Below are 22457 nucleotides of genomic sequence, written 5' to 3' on the forward strand. Positions count from 1 at the left end.
GGGTCCCCATGTCAGTGCAATGACGTTTCATCCGTCCCAACTTCAGCTTCAGGGGCCCAAACCGGCAGTTGCCTTCTAGGGTTAATACTGCGGTGTCAGCGTTGATGCGGTCTCATGAGTGCAACACTTGTGAAACCCGGCGCACCCAATGAGTTGTTGACTCTCCTTCCTCCTGGATGCATGTAGCTAAGTCCACTATCGACATAGGCTATTTACAGGTATCCTTGAAATTGCTGATAAACCGGGCTCGTAATTGGGCCCATGAACTGATAGAATTAGCCGGCAAGCTTTTTAACCAAGTACGGGCCGTTCCTTCAAGCATCATGGTGAAGTATTTCGCACACGCTGCGTCATCCACATCAAGCATCTCCATGGCCATATCATAGCTCTCCACCCATGTCTCTGGAGGTTGATCCGCCGTATAATTTGGTACCTTGCGCGGGCCTTTGAAATCCTTGGGCAGGCGCACGTTGCGTAAAGCGGGGATAAGGCAAGGCACCCCCAAAGAACTAGAAGTAACACCAGGTTTGATCGAGATGGTTGGATGAACCGGTGTGAGCTGCCGAGCCTGATGCTATGCGGCTAACTCGGCATCCCTGCGCGCTCGGGCCCGGTTCACCACTTCCTGAGTGTCATCAGCACCACCCGTCGGGTTGTTGCCACGGGGTGCCCCACGTCGTTCATTACTCGACACTGCTGGTTCATCCATATGTCTCCTATAGCTCCGGCTTGGACGGGGGGTCGAGTGGATCCGGTCGCGGCTGTACGAGTACGCTTCCTGTTGGGCCAAAGCTGTCGTCAGAAGTTCCTTGACCCGTCGCGTCTCTACTGCCTGCGGCGAGTCACCTTCAATTGGAATGGCCTCCAGCCGTGCAGTAGCGGCGACAAGATTGTCCATTGGGTTGGAGTAGTGACCCGGAGGTGTTCAAGCATCCTGAGGTATAACGGTGTTTTGACGAGGCGGATCCATCTGACGAGGCTGAACCGGTGCACCGGTCCCAGGGGCTTCTGCCCGGTTTCCCTCCAGCGGATTGCCGGCTCTTGGTCCTGGAGTGTTGAAAAGGTCTCTGGCCTCGAAAACCGGAGGTAAGCGGGATCGGTGCTTCCTCCTCATGACTTCATGCGACGCGCTCTGGTCCAACATAAGCCTGTAGGCCTGTGCGTCTAAAGCGGCCCGCTCTGCGGCCATCCTGGTGTCCTCAGCCGCCAGATCCGCCTTGGCCTGGGTGATCTGTCCCTTTACCTTTGCAATCTCCGCGTTGTGAATGTCCTGATCCGGTGGATTAACTTCCGCCATAAGCACAGCCAACGCATCAAATAGTTCTGATAGAACCTAAACCGGCGGGCGCACAAGGCCTCCTGCCCCGGCAGCCGTTGCCGCTGCTGAACCGGAGGTCGTTGCCGCAGCGGTCGAAGAATGAAGCGCTGCTTGTGTGCCAGTCATGAATATTCCAACCCGGTTGGGCAGATCAGAGGGGTCCGGAATACTGTCGCCATCGGAACAGCCCCCAATCCGGCCGTCTTGTAGCTGATAAAGAGATTCGGTTTCTCCGGTCGATGACTCGTCATCAGAACAAACGACGGCATCGCCGTGAGATTCCGATCCATCCTCATAACGTCCTCCATGGATGACTCCCACGAAGGCACGCTTCATGGCCGGTTTAACCCGGGCAGATCGCGCACGCTGAGCCGTCTCGACGAGGTCGGTGCAGATGTCCGGCTCAGGGCCCGGTTCACCGATCTTGCCAATGAAAACGTGAATGCTACCAAAGGGGACCCAGTACCCGTACTCAATTGAGCTGGCCTCGGGGCCCCAGCCTGCATCGTCGATGTAGAGCTTGCCGCGACGACTCTTAGTCATCCGGCCTATAGCGTAGCCCTCGAGTCCTTCAAAGTGGACCATATGCATGTGATGTATTGTATGAGATCCCCATGTTTGCGCCTTGGTCGAATCGCTGCTTGCTCGGTCCTCCTCGTTTGCCGATAACCCGTGGGAACCCGGCTACCGGGATCACCCCACCATCTTGCATGACACGCTCACGTCACATTTCCTTTTGCACCGGTATCTCCATGAGCTACCGGAACCGACATGTTGCCGTGGCATCATTTTCTGATTCGTTGTCGTGGCACCCCTTTTGTTTTCGCCATGGTGACAAATGCTTCATATCATGCTCTTATCAACATTTTCATAATTATTGCATAAAACTTGCACATGTCATGCGCATTGATACGTCTCCAACGTATCTATAATTTTTGATTGCTCCATGCTATATTATCTACTGTTTTGGACATTATTGGGCTTTATTATCCACTTTTATATTATTTTTGGGACTAACCTATTAAACGGAGGCCCAACCCAGAATTGTTGTTTTTGCCTGTTTTAGGGTTTCGAAGAAAAGGAATATCAAACGGAGTCCAAACGGAATGAAACCTTCGGGAACGTGATTTTCTCAACAAACAAGACCCGGGAGACTTAGACCCTACGTCAAGACACAGAAGAGGAGGCCACGAGGTAGGGGGGCGCGCCCACCCCCACCAAGCGCGCCCTCCACCCTCGTGGCCCCCTTGTTGCTCCACCGACGTACTCCTTCCTCCTATATATACCTACGTACCCCCAAACGATCAGATACGGAGCCAAAAACCTAATTCCACCACCGCAACTTTCTGTATCCACGAGATCCCATCTTGGGGCCTATTCCGGAGCTCCGCCGGAGGGGGCATCGATCACGGAGGGCTTCTACATCAACACCATAGCCCTTCCGATGAAGTGTGGGTAGTTTACCTCAAACCTACGGGTCCATAGTTAGTAGCTAGATGACTTCTTCTCTCTTTTTGGATCTCAATACAATGTTCTCCCCCTCTCTTGTGGAGAACTATTCGATGTAATCTTCTTTTTGCGGTGTGTTTGTTGAGACCGATGAATTGTGGGTTTATGATCAACTCTATCTATGAACAATATTTGAATCTCCTCTGAATTCTTTTATGTATGATTGGTTATCTTTGCAAGTCTCTTCGAATTATCAGTTTGATTTGGCCTACTAGATTGATCTTTCTTGCAATGGGAGAAGTGCTTAGCTTTGGGTTCAATCTTGTGGTGTCCTTTCCCAGTGACAGTAGGGGCAGCAAGGCACGTATTGTATTGTTGCCATCGAGGATAACAAGATGGGGTTTTCTTCATATTGCATGAGTCTATCCCTCTACATCATGTCATCTTGCTTAAGGCGTTACTCTGTTTTTAACTTAATACTCTAGATGCATGCTGGATAGCGGTCGATGAGTGGAGTAATAGTAGTAGATGCAGGCAAGAGTCGGTCTACTTGCCTCGGACGTGATGCCTATGTACATGATCATACCTAGATATTCTCATAACTATGCTCAATTCTGTCAATTGCTCAACAGTAATTTGTTCACCCACCGTAGAATACTTATGCTCTCGAGAGAAGCCACTAGTGAAACCTATGGCCCCCGGGTCTATCTTTATCATATTAATCTCCTACTACTTAGTTATTTCCTTTGCTTTTTTACTTTGCCTTTATTTTACTTTGCATCTTTATCACAAAAATACCAAAAATATTATCTTATCATATCTATCAGATCGCACTCTCATAAGTGGCCGTGTAGGGATTGACAACCCCTATTCGCGTTGGTTGTGAGGATTTATTTGTTTTGTGTAGGTACGAGGGACTCGCGCGTAGCCTCCTATTGGATTGATACCTTGGTTCTCAAAAACTGAAGGAAATACTTACGCTACTTTGCTGCATCATCCCTTCCTCTTTGGGGAAAACCAATGCAGTGCTCAAGAGGTAGCAAGAAGGATTTCTGGCGCCGTTGCCGGGGAGGTCTACGCAAAAGTCAACATACCAAGTACCCATCACATACCCTTATCTCCCGCATTACATTATTTGCCATTTGCCTCTCATTTTCCTCTCCCCCCACTTCACCCTTGCCATTTTATTCACCCTCTCTCTCTATCCTCCCTCTCTTTCTGCTCGCCTTTCTTCTGCCATGTCTGAATCAAAAAGGATTGGGGGTTCTCTCCAGAGTTTTAGTACTTTGGACAACCCTTCTATTCTTGCTAAGCTTATAGATAAGGATACTATGGAAAAACTTACCGGAGTTATCAATGAGAATCTTAATAATTTTGATGAAGATGATTCTGAATTTTTTCGTTATTTACTTGATGAATCTTTGAAAGATGCTTGGTATAGACTATTAAGGATCAGGGCCAGTTATGTTCCTCAATATCAAATTGAAGTTTACTTAAAAAGCTTTTATATTGCCCTTCCTTCTTCTCTTAAGCATGTCTTAGATTCTATATTTGAAGAAGGTTTTCTTAAAGGGGATGTCGTAGACACTTATGAAAAAATGAAAACTATATTTGGGCACCCCATGAATGAGAAAGTTGAATCTACATCTCTTTTGCTCTCTTACCACAACGAATCTATTAACGAGATAAAGGCTAGCCTAGATACAAATTTCTGTAACATACTTAATCTTTCTTCTACCATTAATAGCCATGTGCTTTATCAAAATAGAAGATTAATTCTATAGATAGCAAGTTTGCTCTTTTCTTTCCTAATACCAAAGATGGCAATACCTAGATCTATTCTTGCTTGTTATGCCTAGCTAGGAATGTTAAACGATAGCGCTTGTTGGGAGGCAACCCAATTTTATTTTTATTCCTTGATATTTGCTCCTGTTTAGTAATAAATAATTTATCTAGCCTCTGTTTTGGTTGTGTTTTTTGTGTTTAATTAGTGTTTGTGCCAAGTAGAACCATTGGGAAGACTTGGGGAAAGTCTTGTTACACTTGCTGTAAAAAAACAGAAACTTTAGCGCTCACGAGAACTGCTGTCATTTTTATTTGGAAAGTGATATTTAGTTAATTCTTTTTGCATATTATTACTAGATAAATTCCTCACCTCAAGCAATTTATTTTAGAATTTTTCGGGTTCCAGATCTTGCGCTAGCTACAGATTCCTACAGACTGTTCTGTTTTTGACAGATTCTGTTTTCGTGTGTTGTTTGCTTATTTTGATGAATCTATGGCTAGTAAAATAGTTTATAAACCATAGAGAAGTTGGAATACAGTAGGTATAACACCAATATAAATAAAGAATGAGTTCATTACAGTACCTTGAAGTGTTCTTTTATTCTCTTTCGCTAACGGAGCTCACGAGATTTTCTACTTTAAGTTTTGTGTTGTAAAGTTTTCAAATTTTGGGTAAAGATTTGATGGATTATGGAACAAGGAGTGGCAAGAGCCTAAGCTTGGGGATGCCCATGGAACCCTTGATAACCGACAAGTATAGGGGATCACAACAGTTTTCGAGGGTAGAGTATTCAACCCAAATTTATTGATTCGACACAAGGGGAGCCAAAGAATACTCTCAAGTATTAGCAGCTGAGTTGTCAATTCAACCACACCTGGAAACTTAGTATCTGCAGCAAAATATTTAGTAGCAAAGTAATATGATAGTAGTGGTAACGGTAGCAAAAGGTAACAGTAGTAAAAGTAATGTTTTTGGTATTTTGTAGTGATGATAGCAATAGCAACGGAAAAGTAAATAAGCGAAAAACAATATATGGAAAGCTCGTAGGGAATGGATCGGTGATGGAGAATTACGCCGGATGCGGCTCATCATGTAACAGTCATAACCTAGGGTGACACAGAACTAGTTCCAGTTCATTGATATAATGTAGGCATGTATTCCGAATATAGTCATACGTGCTTATGGAAAAGAACTTGCATGCCATCTTTTGTCCTACCCTCCCGTGGCAGTGGGGTCCTTACGGAAACTAAGGGATATTAAGGCCTCCTTTTAATAGAGAACCAGAACAAAGCATTAACACATAGTGAATACATGAACTCCTCAAACTACGGTCATCACCGGTAAGTATCCCGATTATTGTCACTTCGGGGTTAACGGATCATAACACATAATAGGTGACTATAGACTTGCAAGATAGGATCAAGAACACTCATATATTGATGAAAACATAATAGGTTCAGATCTAAAATCATGGCACTCGGGCCCTAGTGACAAGCATTAAGCATAGGAAAGTCATAGCAATATCAATCTCAGAACATAGTGGATACTAGGGATCAAACGCTAACAAAACTAACTCGATTACATGATAGATCCCATCCAACCCATCACCGTCCAGCAAGCCTACGATGGAATTACTGACGCACGGCGGTGAGCATCATGAAATTGGTGATGGAGGATGGTTGATGATGACGATGGCGACGGATTCCCCTCTCCGGAGCCCCGAACGGACTCCAGATCAGCCCTCCCGAGAGGTTTTAGGGCTTGGCGGCGGCTCCGTATCGTAAAACATGATGAATTCTTCTCTCATTTTTTTCTCCCCGAAACACAATATATGGAGTTGGAGTTGGAGTTGGAGAGGCATCAGGGGGCCCACGAGGTAGGGGGCACGCCCTAGGGGGGCAGGTGTGCCCCCCACCCTCGTGGACACATGGTGGGCCCCCTGGCCTTCATCTTTTGCAGGTATTTTTCATATTTTCTGAAAAGTTGCTCCGTGAAGTTTCAGGTCATTCTGAGAACGTTTGTTTCTGCACATAAATAACACCATGGTAATTCTGTTGAAAACAGCGTCAGTCTGGGTTAGTTCCATTCAAATCATGCAAGTTAGAGTCCAAAACAAGGGCAAAAGTGTTTGGAAAAGTAGATACGACGGAGACATATCAACTCCCCCAAGCTTAAACCTTTGCTTGTCCTCAAGCAATTCAGTTGATAAACTAAAAGTGATAAAGAAAAACTTTTACAAACTCTATTTGCTCTTGTTGTTGTAAATATGTAAAGCCGGCATTCAAGTTTTCAGCAAAGGTTATAACTAACCACATTCACAATAACGCTTAGGTCTCAAGTTTACTCATATCAATAGCATAATCAACTAGCGAGCAATAATAATAAATCTCGGATGACAACACTTTCTCAAAACAATCATAATATGATATAACAAGATGGTATCTCGCTAGCCCTTTCTGAGACCGCAAAACATAAATGCAGAGCACCTTTAAAGACCAAGGACTGACTGGACATTGTAATTCATGGTAAAAGAGATCCAGTCAAGTCATACTCAATGTAAACTAACAGTAATGAATGAAAATGACAGCGGTGCTCTCCAACTGGTGCTTTTTAATAAGAGGATGATGACTCAGCATAAAAGTAGATAGATAGGCCCTTCTCAGAGGGAAGCAGGGATTTGTAGAGGTGCCAGAGCTCAGTTTTGAAATAGAGGTGAATAATATTTTGAGCGGTATACTTTCATTGTCAACATAACAACCAAGAGATGGCAATATCTTCCATGCTACACACATTATAGGCAGTTCCCAAACAGAATGGTAAAGTTTATACTCCCCCTTCCACCAACAAGCATCAATCCATGGCTTGCTCGAAACAACGAGTGCCTCCAACTAACAAGAGTCCCAGGGGGAGTTTTGTTTGCAATTATTTTGATTTAGTTTGCATAAAGCATGGGACTGGGCATCCCGGTGACCAGCCATTTATCTCATGAGTGAGGAGCAGAGTCCACTCCTCTTGAGAATAACCCTCCTAACATGGAAGATACGGACAGCCCTAGTTGATACTTGAGCTATTCGAGCATACAAAAACAAGATATATGTTTAAAGGTTTAGAGTTTGGCACATACAAATTTACTTGGAATGGCAGGTAGATACCGTATATAGGTAGGTATGGTGGACTCATGTGGAATAACTTTGGGGTTTAAGGGATTGGATGCACAAGCAGTATTCCCGCTTAGTACAGGTGAAGGCTAGCAAAAGACTGGGAAGCGACCAGCTAGAGAGCAACAACAGTCATGAACATGCATTAAAATCAATCAACACCGAATGCAAGCATGAGTAGGATATAATCCACCATGAACATAAATATCATGAAGGCTATGTTGATTTTGTTTCAACTACATGCGTGAACATGCGCCAAGTCAAGTCACTTAAATCATTCAGAGGAGGATACCACCCTATCATACCACATCACAACCATTTTAAGTTGGCACGCAAGGTAAACCATTATAACTCATAGCTAATCAAGCATGTCACAAGAAACTATGATCTCTAGTTGTCATTGCAAACATGTTTATTCATAATAGGCTGAATTAGGAACGATGAGCTAATCATATTTACAAAAACAAAAGAGGTTGAGTTCATACCAGCTTTTCTCATCTCAGTTAGTTCATCATATATCGTCATAATTGCCTTTCACTTGCACGACCGAACGATGTAAATAATAATAATAATGCGCGTGCATTGGACTAAGCTGGAATCTGCAAGCATTCAATAAACAAGAGAAGACAAGGCAATATGGGCTCTTTTGTCAGATCAACAATAATGCATATAAGAGCCACTTCAACAATTTAATTATGGTCTTCTCCTATCGACCCCCAAAGGAAAGAAAAGAAATAAAACTATTTACACGCGAAAGCTCCAATCAAGCAAAAGAAGAACATGAAATCTTTTTGAGTTTTCTTTTTAATTACTACTACAAGCATGGAAAGTAAACTAATTAAAATCTACAACTAATTTTTTGGTTTTTATTAAGGTTTATCAAACACACAAGAAGAAAGAATAAAAGGAAAATAAACTAGCATGGATGATACAATGAAAAAGTATGAGCACCGACATCTAGCAATGAGTGTGTGAGCATAAATGTAATGTCGGTGAGAAATACGTACTCCCCCAAGCTTAGGCTTTTGGCCTAAGTTGGTCTATGGCCACGGCTGGCCTGGCGGATATCCATAATAATAGTTGGGGTCGTACTAAGAAGAAGAAGAAGACTCAGATTGCCACTGGCTGGCAATCATCTCCGGATCCCACAGGTAATTAGACAGTCGTAAAGGATCAACTTGTGGTTCCGGCTCTGGCTCCATGGCTAGTGCAGGGTTCCGGTAGGTGTGAATAGCCTCTAACGGAACAAGGTACTGGCCTGCAGATAAATCAAACAAAGAAGGAGCAGGCAGGGTAATAGTCTCAGGATGATGTTTATCAAAGAACAATTAGTATTTAAGCTTTCCTTCCCTATTCTTAACAATAAAATCATGTTCCACCATACTTTTATAATCTAAATAAACACAAGGCAGCACTTTTTCTTCCTTCTCATTATGCCTAATAGGTATGTTAAAATGTGCAGCTAGGTGTGAAGCATAGATGCCTCCAAAGATTGGGCCCTTAGTACGGTTCAGACTTAACTGTTTAGCAATAATGCCGCCCATACTAACAGAGTTATCACCGTATAAACCGTGGAGCAAAATAATAATATCAGGGATACTAAGGTTTCCACAGTTTCCTCAACCAATTAAACAACGACTATCAAATAATGTAAAATAGCGTAAAACAGGAAAATGTATGCTAGTGATTCGTGCATCAGAAACCTTCCTTGTTTCCCCTACAGTGATAGTATCAATAAACCCGTCCACATCATCGCGATGTGGTTCTTCTGTCTTGCCCTCAAAAGGGACTAAACAAACCCGACAAAAATCATAAAGTGACATCTCCTTATGCTCATCATATAAATAAAACTCCACCGTAGGTGGTGAGCTCCTAGAATGGAAATGAAAGTTTTGCACAAAAAAAATTGTGAGTAAGAGATACGGATCGCGTTGGTCGTGGAGGAAAGCGGTGAGGCCTGCATTCTTAGCCAATTCATGAAAATCTTCATAAATCCCGGCTGCTCTCAAGAAATCATCGGAAGGCCATTCACACGACCAAACCTCCGCGGTGTGAGGCAGATTATACTTAGGCTTCGGTGCCTTTTCCTTCAAGCTTCGGCTCGATGAGCCCCTCAAAAGTCTCCTCATCATTTTTTGAAAAATTCTGAAATTTTTAGTAACTTCAAAATAAAAGTAAACCAAACCCAATAATATTGATAGCAACTACTCCTACAAGTGCCTAGAGCCTATATCATGCATCAAAACTACTTTTGACCATATAAATTTGACATGCAAGCTCAAGAACAGGGTCACCTAAGCAGCAAAAATTTGCAATGAATAAAGCACTAGACCAAAAACTAATTGGACCGATGGAGGAGTCACATACCAAGGAACAATCTCCCCAAGCAGTTTTGTGAGAGGTGCTTTGAGCAAGGAGATCGAAAAAATGGTAGCAAGATGAGCTAGAACTCGTGCTTGAGCTGGATATTCGTGTTTGTGGGAGGAAGAAGAAGTGTGTGGGTGCAGGAATAAGTGGAGGAGGGCCACCGTGAGCCCACGAGGCAGGGGCGCGCCCTCCACCCTCATGGGCAGGTGGTTGACTCCCCTGCTGTGTTCTCAGTGCTAAGTATTCTCAAATATTCTAGAAAAAAAATCATATTTAAATTTCAGGGCATTTGGAGAACTTTTATTTTCTGGGTGTTTTTATATTGCACGGATAATCAGATAACAGATAGAAAAATATTTATTTTATTTTATTTAATATAAATAACAGAAAGTAAAAGTGGGGTACAGAAGGTTGTGCTCTCTAGTTTCATCCATCTCATGCTCATCAAAAGGAATCCACTAACAAGGTTGATGAAGTCTTGTTAACGAACTCATTCCGAATAACATGGAACCGGAGAAATTTCAAATAACACTATGTTACCTCAACGGGGATATGCACATCCCCAATAATAAGAATATCATATTTCTTCTTGACAGTAGGAAGAGGAAATTCAAAACCTCCAAATATAATGGATGGAATTTTTCCAATAGAGTTGATACTATGAACTTGAGGTTGTTTCCTCGGAAAGTGTACCGTGTGCTCATTACCATTAACATGAAAAGTGACATTGCCTTTAGTGCAATCAATAATAGCCCCTGCAGTATTCAAAAAGGATCTTCCAAGAATAATAGACATACTATCATCCTCGGGAATATCAAGAATAACAAAGTCCGTTAAAATAGTAACGTTCGCAACTACAACAGGCACACCCTCACAAATACCGACAGGTATAGCAGCTGATTTATCAGCCATTTGCAAAGATATTTCAGTACATGTCAACTTATTCAAATCAAGTCTACGATATAAAGAGAGAGGCATAACACTGACACCGGCTCCAAGATCACATAAAGCAGTTTTAACATAGTTTCTTTTAATGGAGCATGGTATATAGTGGGTACTCCTGGATCTCCAAGTTTCTTTGGTATTCCACCCTTAAAAGTATATTTAGCAAGCATGGTGGAAATTTCAGCTTCCGGTATCTTTCTTTTATTTGTAACAATTTCTTTCATATACGTAGCATAAGGATTCATTTTGAGCATATCAGTTAATCGCATACGCAAAAAGATAGGTCTAATCATTTCAGCAAAGCGCTCAAAATCCTCATCATCCTTTTTCTTGGATGGTTTGGGAGGAAAAGGCATGGGTTTCTGAACCCATGGTTCTCTTTCTTTACCATGTTTCCTAGCAACAAAGTCTTTCTTATCATAACGTTGATTCTTTGATTGTGGGTTATCAAGATCAACATCAGGTTCAATTTCCATATCATTATCATTACTAGGTTGAGCATCATCATGAACATTATCATTAACATTATTACTAGTTTCAGGTTCATTACTAGCTTGAGTTTTAGCATCAGAAGTAGAAATATCATTTGGATTCTCAGGTGGTTCAATAACAGGTTAACTAGAAGCATGCAAAGTCCTATCATTTTTCTTTTTCTTCCTTTTAGAAGGACTAGGTGCATCTATATTATTTCTCTGAGAATCTTGCTCAATTCTCTTAGGGTGACCTTCAGGATACAAAGGTTCCTGAGTCATTTTACCACCTCTAGTCATAACTCTAACAGCATGATCATTATCTTTACTATTCAATTCATTGAGCAAATCATTTTGAGCTTTAAGTACTTGTTCTACTTGAGTGGTAACCATAGAAGCATGTTTACTAATAAGTTTAAGTTCACCTTTGACATTAGCCATATAATCACCCAAGTGTTCAAGCATATTTGAATTATATTTCAATTGTCTACCAAAATAGGCATTAAAGTCTTCTTGCTTAGCCATAAATTCATCAAACTCATCTAAGCATGGGCTAGCAAACTTAGTAAATGGGATTTCAGCTTTATCATATCTATAGAGAGAATTTACCTTTACTACCTGTGTCGGGTTATCAAGACCATGAGTTTCTTCAATAGGTAAAGGATTAAGATCATATGTTTCTTCAACAGGCGGTAAATTAAGACCATGTATTTCTTCAATTGGAGGTAGATTCTTAACATTTTCAGCTTTAATACCTTTTTCTTTCATAGATTTCTTTGCCTCTTGCATATCTTCAGGACTGAGAAATAGAATACCCCTCTTCTTCGGAGTTGGTTTAGGAATAGGCTCAGGAATTGGCTCCGGAGGTGTCCAATTATTTACATTTGTCAACATATTGTTCAATAGAATTTCAGCTTCATCCGGTGTTCTTTCCCTGAAAACAGAACCAGCACAACTATCCAGGTAATCTCTGGAGGCATCGGTTAGTCCATTATAAAAGATATCAAGTATTTCATTTTTCTTAAGAGGATGATCAGGCAAAGCATTAAGTAACTAGAGAAGCCTCCCCCAAGCTTGTGGGAGACTCTCTTCTTTAATTTGCACAAAATTATATATATCCCTTAAAGCAGCTTGTTTCTTATGAGTAGGGAAATATTTAGCGGAGAAGTAATAAATCATATCCTGGGGACTACGCACACAACCAGGATCAAGAGAATTAAACCATATCTTAGCATCACCCTTTAATGAGAACGGAAATATTTTAAGGATATAAAAGTAGCGAGTTCTCTCATCTTTAGTGAACAGGGTGGCTATATCATTCAATTTAGTAAGATGTGCCACAACAGTTTCAGATTCATAGCCATGAAAAGGATCAGATTCAACCAAAGTAACTATATCAGGATCAACAGAGGATTCATAATCCTTATCAGTAACACAGATAGGTGAAGTAGCAAAAGCAGGGTCAGGTTTCATTCTAGCATTTAGAGATTGCTTATTCCATTTAGCTAATAACCTCTTTAGTCCGTTTCTATCTTTGCAAGCTAAAATAACTAAAGAAGCTTCTTGATCAAAAACATAACCCTTAGGAATAACAAGTGACTCTTCATCATCACTTTCATTAGTATTATTAGATTCTATATTTTCAATTTCTCTAGCCCTAGCAAGTTGTTCATCAAGAAATTTACCAAGCGGCACAGTAATATCAAGCATAGAAGTAGTTTCACCATAAGTATCATGCATAGCATAAGTGGCATTATCAATAACATGCGACATATCAGAATGAATAGCAGAAGCTGGTATAGGTGTCGCAAGCTTACTCAAAACAGAAGGTGAATCAAGTGCAGAGCTAGATGGCAGTTCCTTACCTCCCCTCGTAGTTGAGGGATAAATCTTGGTTCTCGGATCTTTCAAGTTCTTCATAATGATAAGCAGATATAAATCCCAAGTGACTCAAAGAATAGAGCTATAATCCCCGGCAACGGCGCCAGAAAATGGACTTGATAACCCACAAGTATAGGGGATCGCAACAGTTTTCGAGGGCAGGGTATTCAACCCAAATTTATTGATTCGACACAAGGGGAGCCAAAGAATACTCTCAAGTATTAGCAGTTGAGTTGTCAATTCAACCACACCTGGAAACTTAGTATCTGCAGCAAAGTATTTAGTAGCAAAGTAATATGATAGTAGTGGTAACGGTAGCAAAAGGTAACAGTAGTAAAAGTAATGTTTTTGGTATTTTGTAGTGATGATAGCAATAGCAACGGAAAAGTAAATAAGCGAAAAACAATATATGGAAAGCTCATAGGCAATGGATCGGTGATGGAGAATTACGCCGGATGCGGTTCATCATGTAACAGTCATAACCTAGGGTGCACAGAACTAGCTCCAGTTCATTGATATAATGTAGGCATGTATTCCAAATATAGTCATACATGCTTATGGAAAAGAACTTGCATGGCATCTTTTGTCCTACCCTCCCGTGGCAGCGGGGTCCTTACGGAAGCTAAGCGATATTAAGGCCTCCTTTCAATAGAGAACCGGAACAAAGCATTAACACATAGTGAATACATGAACTCCTCAAACTATGGTCATCACCAGTAAGTATCCCGATTATTGTCACTTCGGGGTTAACGAATCATAACACATAATAGGTGACTATAGACTTGCAAGATAGGATCAAGAACACTCATATATTGATGAAAACATAATAGGTTCAGATCTGAAATCATGGCACTCGGGCCCTAGTGACAAGCATTAAGCATAGCAAAGTCTTATCAACATCAATCTCAGAACATAGTGGATACTAGGGATCAAACGCTAACAAAACTAACTCGATTACATGATAGATCCCATCCAACCCATCATCGTCCAGCAAGCCTATGATGGAATTACTCACGCACGACAGTGAGCATCATGAAATTGGTGATGGAGGATGGTTGATGATGACGACGGCGACGGATTCCCCTCTCCGGAGCCCCGAACGGACTGCAGATCAGTCCTCCCGAGAGGTTTTAGGGCTTGGCGGCGACTCTGTATCGTAAAACATGATGAATTCTTCTCTCTCATTTTTTTCTCCCCGAAACACAATATATGGAGTTGGACTTGGAGTCGAAGAGGCATCAGGGGGGCCCATGAGGTAGGGGGCGCGCCCTAGGGGGGCAGGCGCGCCCCCACCCTCGTGGATAGGTGGTGGGCCCCCTGGCCTTCATCTTTTGCAGGTATTTTTTCATATTTTCTGAAAAGTTGCTCCGTGAAGTTTCAGGTCATTCCAAGAACGTTTGTTTCTGCACATAAATAACACCATGGTAATTCTGCTGAAAACAGCGTCAGTCTGGGTTAGTTCCATTCAAATCATGCAAGTTAGAGTCCAAAACAAAGGCAAAAGTGTTTGGAAAAGTAGATATGACGGAGACATATCAACCCCCAAGATAATCTAAGGACACCTAAAAGCCAAAGCTTGGGGATGCCCCGGAAGGCATCCCCTCTTTCGTCTACTTCTATCGGTAACTTCACTTGGAGCTATATTTTTATTCACCACATGATATGTGTTTTGCTTGGAGCATCTTGTATGATTTGAGTCTTTAATTTTTAGTTTACGACAATCATACTTTCTGTACACACCTTTTGAGAGAGCCATACATGATTTGGAATTTGTTAGAATACTCTGTGTGCTTCGCTTATATCTTTTGAGTTATATAGTTTTGCTCTAGTACTTCACTTATATCTTTTAGAGCACCGTGGTGGATTTGTTTTATAGAAACTATTGATCTCTCATGCTTCACTTATATTATTTTGAGAGTCTTAAAAAGCATGGTAATTTGCTTAAAGTCTTAATATGCTTGGTATACAAGATTAATAATAAAACTTTCTTATGAGTGTGTTGAATACTATGAGAAGTTTGATACTTGATAATTGTTTTGAGATATAAAGATTGTGATATTAAAGTTGTGATAGTTGAGTAGTTGTGAATTTGAGAAATACTTGTGTTAAAGTTTGTGATTCCCGTAGCATGCACGTATGGTGAACCGTTATGTGATGAAGTCGGATCATGATTTATTTTTTGATTGTCTTCCTTATGAGTGGCGGTCGGGGACGAGCAATGGTCTTTTCCTACCAATCTATCCCCCTAGGAGCATGCGCATAATACTTTGCTTTGATAACTTGTAGATTTTTGCAATAAGTATATGAGTTCGTTATGACTAATGTTGAGTCCATGGATTATACGCACTCTCACCCTTCCACCTTTGCTAGCCTCTCTAATACCGCGCACCTTTCGCCAGTATCATACACCCACCATGTACCTTCCTCAAAACATCCACCATACCTACCTATTATGGCATTTCCATAGCCATTCTGAGATATATTGCATGCAACTTTCCACCGTTCCGTTTATTATGACACACTGCATCATTGTCATTTTTCTTAGCATGATCATGTAGTTGACATCGTATTTGTGGCAAAGCCACCATTCATAATTCTTTCGTACATGTCACTCATGCATCATTGCATATCCCAGTACACCGCCGGAGGCATTCACATAGAGTCATATTTTGTTCTAAGTATCGAGTTGTAATTGTTGAGTTGTAAGAAAAATAAAAGTGTGGTGATCATCATTATTAGAGCATTGTCCCAGTGAGAGGAAAGGATGATGGAGACTATGATTCCCCCACAAGTCAGGATGAGACTCCAGGCGAAAAAATAAAAAAAAGAGAAAGAAAAGAGGCCATAAAAAGAAAAAGAAAATGCCCAAATAAAAAATGAGAGAAAAAGAGAGAAGGGACAATTTTACTATCCTTTTACCACACTTGTGCTTCAAAGTAGCACCATGATATTCATAGTAGAGAGTCTCTCATGTTATCACTTTCATATACTAGTGGGAATTTTTCATTATAGAACTTGGCTTGTATATTCCAATAATGGGCTTCCTCAAAATGCCCTAGGTCTTCATGAGCAAGCAAGTTGGATGCACACCCACTTAGTTTCTTTTTGAGCTTTCATATACTTATAGCTCTAGTGCATCTGTTGCATGGAAATCCCTACTCACTCACATTGATATCTATTGATGGGCATCTCCATAGCCCGTTGATATGCCTAGTTGATGTGAGACCATCTTCTTCCTTTTTGTCTTCTCCACAACCACCATTCTATTCCACCTATAGTGCTATATCCATGGCTCACGCTCATGTATTGCGTGAAAATTGAAAAAGTTTTGAGAATGTCAAAAGTATGAAACAATTGCTTGGCTTGTCATCGGGGTTATGCGTGATTTAAATATTTTGTGTGGTGAAGATGGAGCATAGCCAAACTATACGATTTTGTAGGGATAACTTTCTTTGGCCATGTTATTTTGAGAAGACATAATTGCTTTGTTAGTATGCTTGAAGTATTATTATTTTTATGTCAACATTAAACTTTTGTCTTGAATCTTTCATATCTGAATATTCATACCACAATTAAGAAGAATTACATTATAATTATGCCAAGTAGCACTCCGCATCAAAACTTCTGTTTTTATCATTTACCTACTCGAGGATGAGCAGGAAGTAAGCTTGGGGATGCTTGATATGTCTCCAACGTATCTATAATTTTTATTGCTCCATGCTATATTATCTACTGTTTTGGACATTATTGGGCTTTATTATCCACTTTTATATTATTTTTGGGACTAACCTATTAACCGGAGGCCCAGCCCAGAATTGCTGTTTTTTGCCTGTTTTAGGGTTTCGAAGAAAACGAATATCAAACGGAGTCCAAACGGAATGAAACCTTCGGGAACGTGATTTTCTCAACAAACAAGGCCCGGGAGACTTGGACCCTACGTCAAGACACAGAGGAGGCCACGAGGTAGGTGGCACGCCCACGCCCACCAGGCGCGCCCTCCACCCTCATGGGCCCCCTGTTGCTCCACCGACGTACTCCTTCCTCCTATATATACCTACGTACCCACAAACGATCAGATACGGAGCCAAAAACCTAATTCCACCGCCACAAATTTCTGTATCCACGAGATCCCATCTTAGGGCCTGTTCTAGAGCTCCGCCGGAGGGGGCATCGATCACGGAGGGCTTCTACGTCAACACCATAGCCCTTCTGATGAAGTGTGAGTAGTTTACCTCAGACCTACTGGTCCATAGTTAGTAGCTAGATGGCTTCTTCTCTCTTTTTGGATCTCAATACAATGTTCTCGCCCTCTCTTGTGGAGAACTATTCGATGTAATCTTCTTTTTACGGTGTGTTTGTTGAGACCGATGAATTGTGGGTTTATGATCAAGGCTATCTATGAACAATATTTGAATCTCCTCTAAATTCTTTTATGTATGATTGGTTATCTTTGCAAGTCTCTTCGAATTATCAGTTTGATTTGGCCTACTAGATTGATCTTTCTTGCAATGGGAGAAGTGCTTAGCTTTGGGTTCAATCTTGCGGTGTCCTTTCCCAATGACAGTAGGGGTAGCAAGGCACATATTGTATTGTTGCCATTGAGGATAACAAGATGGGGTTTTCTTCATATTGCACGAGTCTATCCCTCTACATCATGTCATCTTGCTTAAGGCATTACTCGGTTTTTAACTTAATACTCTAGATGCATGCTGGATAGCGGTCGATGAGTGGAGTAATAGTAGTAGATGCAAACAGGAGTCGGTCTTATTGTCTCGGACGTGATGCCTATATACATGACCATACCTAGATATTCTCATAACTATGCTCAATTCTGTCAATTGCTCAACAGTAATTTGTTCACCCACCGTAGAATACTTATGCTCTCGAGAGAAGCCACTAGTGAAACCTATGGCCCCCGGGTCTATCTTTATCATATTAATCTCCTACTACTTAGTTATTTCCTTTGCTTTTTACTTTGCCTTTATGTTACTTTGCATCTTTATCACAAAAATACCAAAAATATTATCTTATCGTATCTATCAGATCTCACTCTCGTAAGTGGCCGAGTAGGGATTGACAACCCTGATACGTCTCCAACGTATCTATAATTTTTGATTGCTCCATGCTATATTATCTACTGTTTTGGACTATATTGGGATTTATTTTCCACTTTTATATTATTTTTGGGACTAACCTATTAACCGGAGGCCCAGCCCAGAATTGCAAATTTTGCCTATTTCAGTGTTTAGAAGAAACGGAATATCAAACGGAGTCCAAACGGAATAAAATCTTTGGAAACGTGATTTTCTCACCGAACGTGATCCAGAAGACTTGGACCCTGCTCCAAGGAACAAAAGAGGCGGTCACAAGGGTGGGGGCACCCCCTGCCTCGTGGGCCCCTTGTTGCTCCTCCGGCGTACTTCTTCCTCCTATATATACACGCGTACCCCCAAACGATCAGAACAGGAGCCAAAATCCTAATTCCACCGCCGCAACTTTCTGTATCCACGAGATCCCATCTTGGGGCCTGTTCCGGAGCTCCGCCGGAAGAGGGCCGTCATCATGGAGGGCTTCTACATCATCATAGCCTCTCCGATGAAGTGTGAGTAGTTTACCTCAGACCTTCGGGTCCATAGTTAGTAGCTAGATGGCTTCTTCTCTCTCTTTGAGTCTCAATACAAATTTCTCCCCCTCTCTTGTGTAGATCTATTTGATGTAATCTTCTTTTTGCGGTGTGTTTGTTGAGATCGATGAATTGTGGGTTTATGATCAAGTCTATCTATGAATAATATTTGAATCTTCTCTGAATTCTTTTATGTATGATTGGTTATCTTTACAAGTCTCTTCGAATTATCCGTTTGGTTTGGCCAACTAGATTGGTAATTCTTGCCATGGGAGAAGTGCTTAGCTTTGGGTTCGATCTTGCGATGTCCTTACCCAGTGACAGAAGGGGCAGCAAGGCACGTATTGCATCGTTGCCATCGAGGATAACAAGATGGGGTTTATTTCATATTGCATGAATTTATCTCTCTACATCATGTCATCCTGCTTAAGGCGTTACTCTATTTTTAACTTAATACTCTAGATGCATGCTGGATAGCGGTCGATGAGTGGAGTAATAGTAGTAGATGTAGAATCATTTCGATCTACTTGTCACGGACGTGATGCCTATATACATGATCATGCCTAGATATTCTCATAACTATGCTCAATTCTGTCAATTGCTCAACAGTAATTTGTTCACCCACCGTAGAATACTTATGCTCTTGAGAGAAGCCACTAGTGAAACCTATGGCCCCCGGGTCTATTCTCATCATATCAATCTCCATCCCTTTAATCTTGCTTTGCTTTTTTACTTTGCTTTTACTTTTTACTTTGCATCTTTATACCAAAAATACCAAAAAATATTATATCTATCGGATCTCACTCTCGTAAGTGACCGTGAAGGGATTGACAACCCCTAATCGCGTTGGTTGCTAGTAGCTATCGTTTTGTGCAGGTACGAGGGACTTGAGCGTGGTCTCCTACAGGATTGATACCTTGGTTCTCAAAAACTGAGGGAAATACTTACGCTACTCTGCTGCATCATCCCTTCCTCTTCGGGGAAAACCAACGCAAGCTCAAGATGTAGCAAGAAGGATTTCTGGCGCCGTTGCCGGGGAGTCTACGCAAAAAGTCAACATACCAAGTACCCATCACAATCCCTATCTCTCGCATTACATTATTTGCCATTTACCTCTCGTTTTCCTCTCACCCCAATTCACCCTTGCCGTTTTATTCGCCCTCTCTCTCTCTATCCTCCCTCTCTATTTGCCTCTTTTGCCCGTTTGCTCTTGTTTGCTTGTGTGCTAGTTTGCTTGCTTGTCGTTATGTCTGAAATTGGGGAAGTTATCGCCAATATGGGCGATAACAATATCATGGAAAATTCTGATGCTCCTTCTAAAGAACCTACCATCTTTCATACAAAAAAATTCCGTGTTGGTAGTGGTAATATTATTGGAAAAGGAGTTATTCAAGATTTCTTTACTTGTGCCGGTGCTTTACCTTCTATGGGTAGTTCTATCCTTCATAGAACTACTAGTCTTGAGGACGCTATTGCCATGCTTGTAGTTGAACTTGAAAGACATTTCATGCACATGCATCCTTCCATACAAAGGATTTTTCTGGAATTTTCTAATATTGAGCATTCTTCTGTTAAGCGTGCCGCTACTATCTTTTTGGCTCATGAGTTTAGATTCATAATAAGAGAAGCCAAAGAAATCTTTGCGCATTATAGGGTGTACGCTTGCCGTCCTCCCATAGAGGCTATCCTCTTTGATTAAGAAGAAATAATGTGTTTTCAATCTCTAGATTATGTTGCTTTCAATGAAAATCTTAGAAGAAGGGTTCCTACCAATGTTTTAGTTGATAGAATTTCTGAACTTAATGATGATTTGGCTATTCGAAATAATGAGCTAGGATATTCTCTTGAATATAGGCTTACAAAGTTCTGTCAAAAGAATGCTTATAATGATGAATTGGTTGTGCATTATGAAGGACCAAAGGAGGAACCTATACCTCCCAAGGTTGATCTTGGGGACTTTTGTCCCGTTAAATTTAGTCCTTTTGATTACTTTTGCTTGCCTCAAAGAAAACTTGCTGCCGAACGTAGAGAATATGAAATGAGTTTTAATAACCTATCTTACTATTATGGCAATACCTAGATCTATCCTCGCTTTTATACCTAGCTAGGGGCGTTAAACGATAGCGCTTGTTGGGAGTGTAACGCCCCAAGACCGGAGCTTCAGATGCCTTCCAGGGTTTCCGGGTTTCGTTGTGTGTTTTGTTTGGTTCATTGCATCATGTGCATTGCATCATGTCATTTATTTTCTTAACTCAACTAAATATTGGCATGGGCCTTTGATCCATTTAAACCGAGGGAATTCACATGGTGATTCTCTTTACAACATATCCTCTCGATATTTAGAGAGCTATTATAAATATTCCATCAACTTTGGAATCACCATAACACACTTGCAATTTAATTCCATGCCTCTTATGCTTCAAGTTGCACCTCCAAACTTTGCCAACAATTCTTTTCCCATTTTCTTTGAGGCTCCTCCTAAATTCTCAATATTTTTGGACCTACCGAATACCCACTTCTTATTCAAACTCATTTGGATTTAAATTCAAACGAGTTCGAATCCAATCTTCACGCACACGCTCACTTCTATTTTCTTGGTCCAAGCTCATCTTTGCGACTCCGGGAAATTTATCCCCGTGCCCAAATTCCATCCCTAACCCTCTCTTTATATTTTTTTCTTCTATCTATATATTTTTCGCTCTCTTTTTGGTTAAGAGAGGAGAGCGTGAGTGGGAGAAAGAGCCCAGCCAAGATCCAGGCGCAGTCCCTTCTCTCCAGGGCCGGCCTCCAAGGCCCAAGCGTGCTCCCCCCGTAACCCTAGCCCGATCCCCATCTCACCCTTTCCCTCGTTTCCCTCAGCGCCGCCAGAGTCTACCATCTCTCGCTCTCTCCCCGATCTCCTCCCTCCTCTCGCTTCCTCCCTCACCTTCTCAGCGCGACCAAGGGGGGATCCCAATCCCCATGGCCACGTACCTCGCTGCCGCACGTCCCACACCACTACCGCCGCCCATGACGACCCTTCCCCGCGCCTAGTGCTGCCAGTCCTCTCCCTCACTCCCTCAACTCCCTCGATAGCGCTCGCGCCCGATCCTCATGGCGCCCCTGTTCCCCGCGCCCGTGTCCCTCGACGCTCGCCGTAGCTGCAGCTCCTTCTCCAGCCTCGTCAGATCCCAGCGCAGCCGGTGCCTCCTCCTCCCTTGCTCCTGGACGCGCCCGGCCGCCCGCAGCCGCCGTCGACCGCGCCCACAGGAGCTGGCAGTTGCAGCCCCGAGCCCTCTGCTTCTTCCCTGCCGGCGTCCGAGGCCGCAGCCTCCCCTGCCGCGGCCACCTTTTTTTCCCCTCGCCCTTCCATCTTCGCCGCTGCGCCGGCTCGCCTCTGCTTCGCGCCGCTCCTCCTCTACCATGGCCTCGGCCTCCTCTGCATAGCTCCGCCCTCGCCGGACCTGCTCCATCCTCCGCT

Source organism: Triticum dicoccoides, chromosome 1A (assembly GCF_002162155.2).
Source record: "Triticum dicoccoides isolate Atlit2015 ecotype Zavitan chromosome 1A, WEW_v2.0, whole genome shotgun sequence".
In the NCBI taxonomy this organism is placed as follows: domain Eukaryota; kingdom Viridiplantae; phylum Streptophyta; class Magnoliopsida; order Poales; family Poaceae; genus Triticum; species Triticum dicoccoides.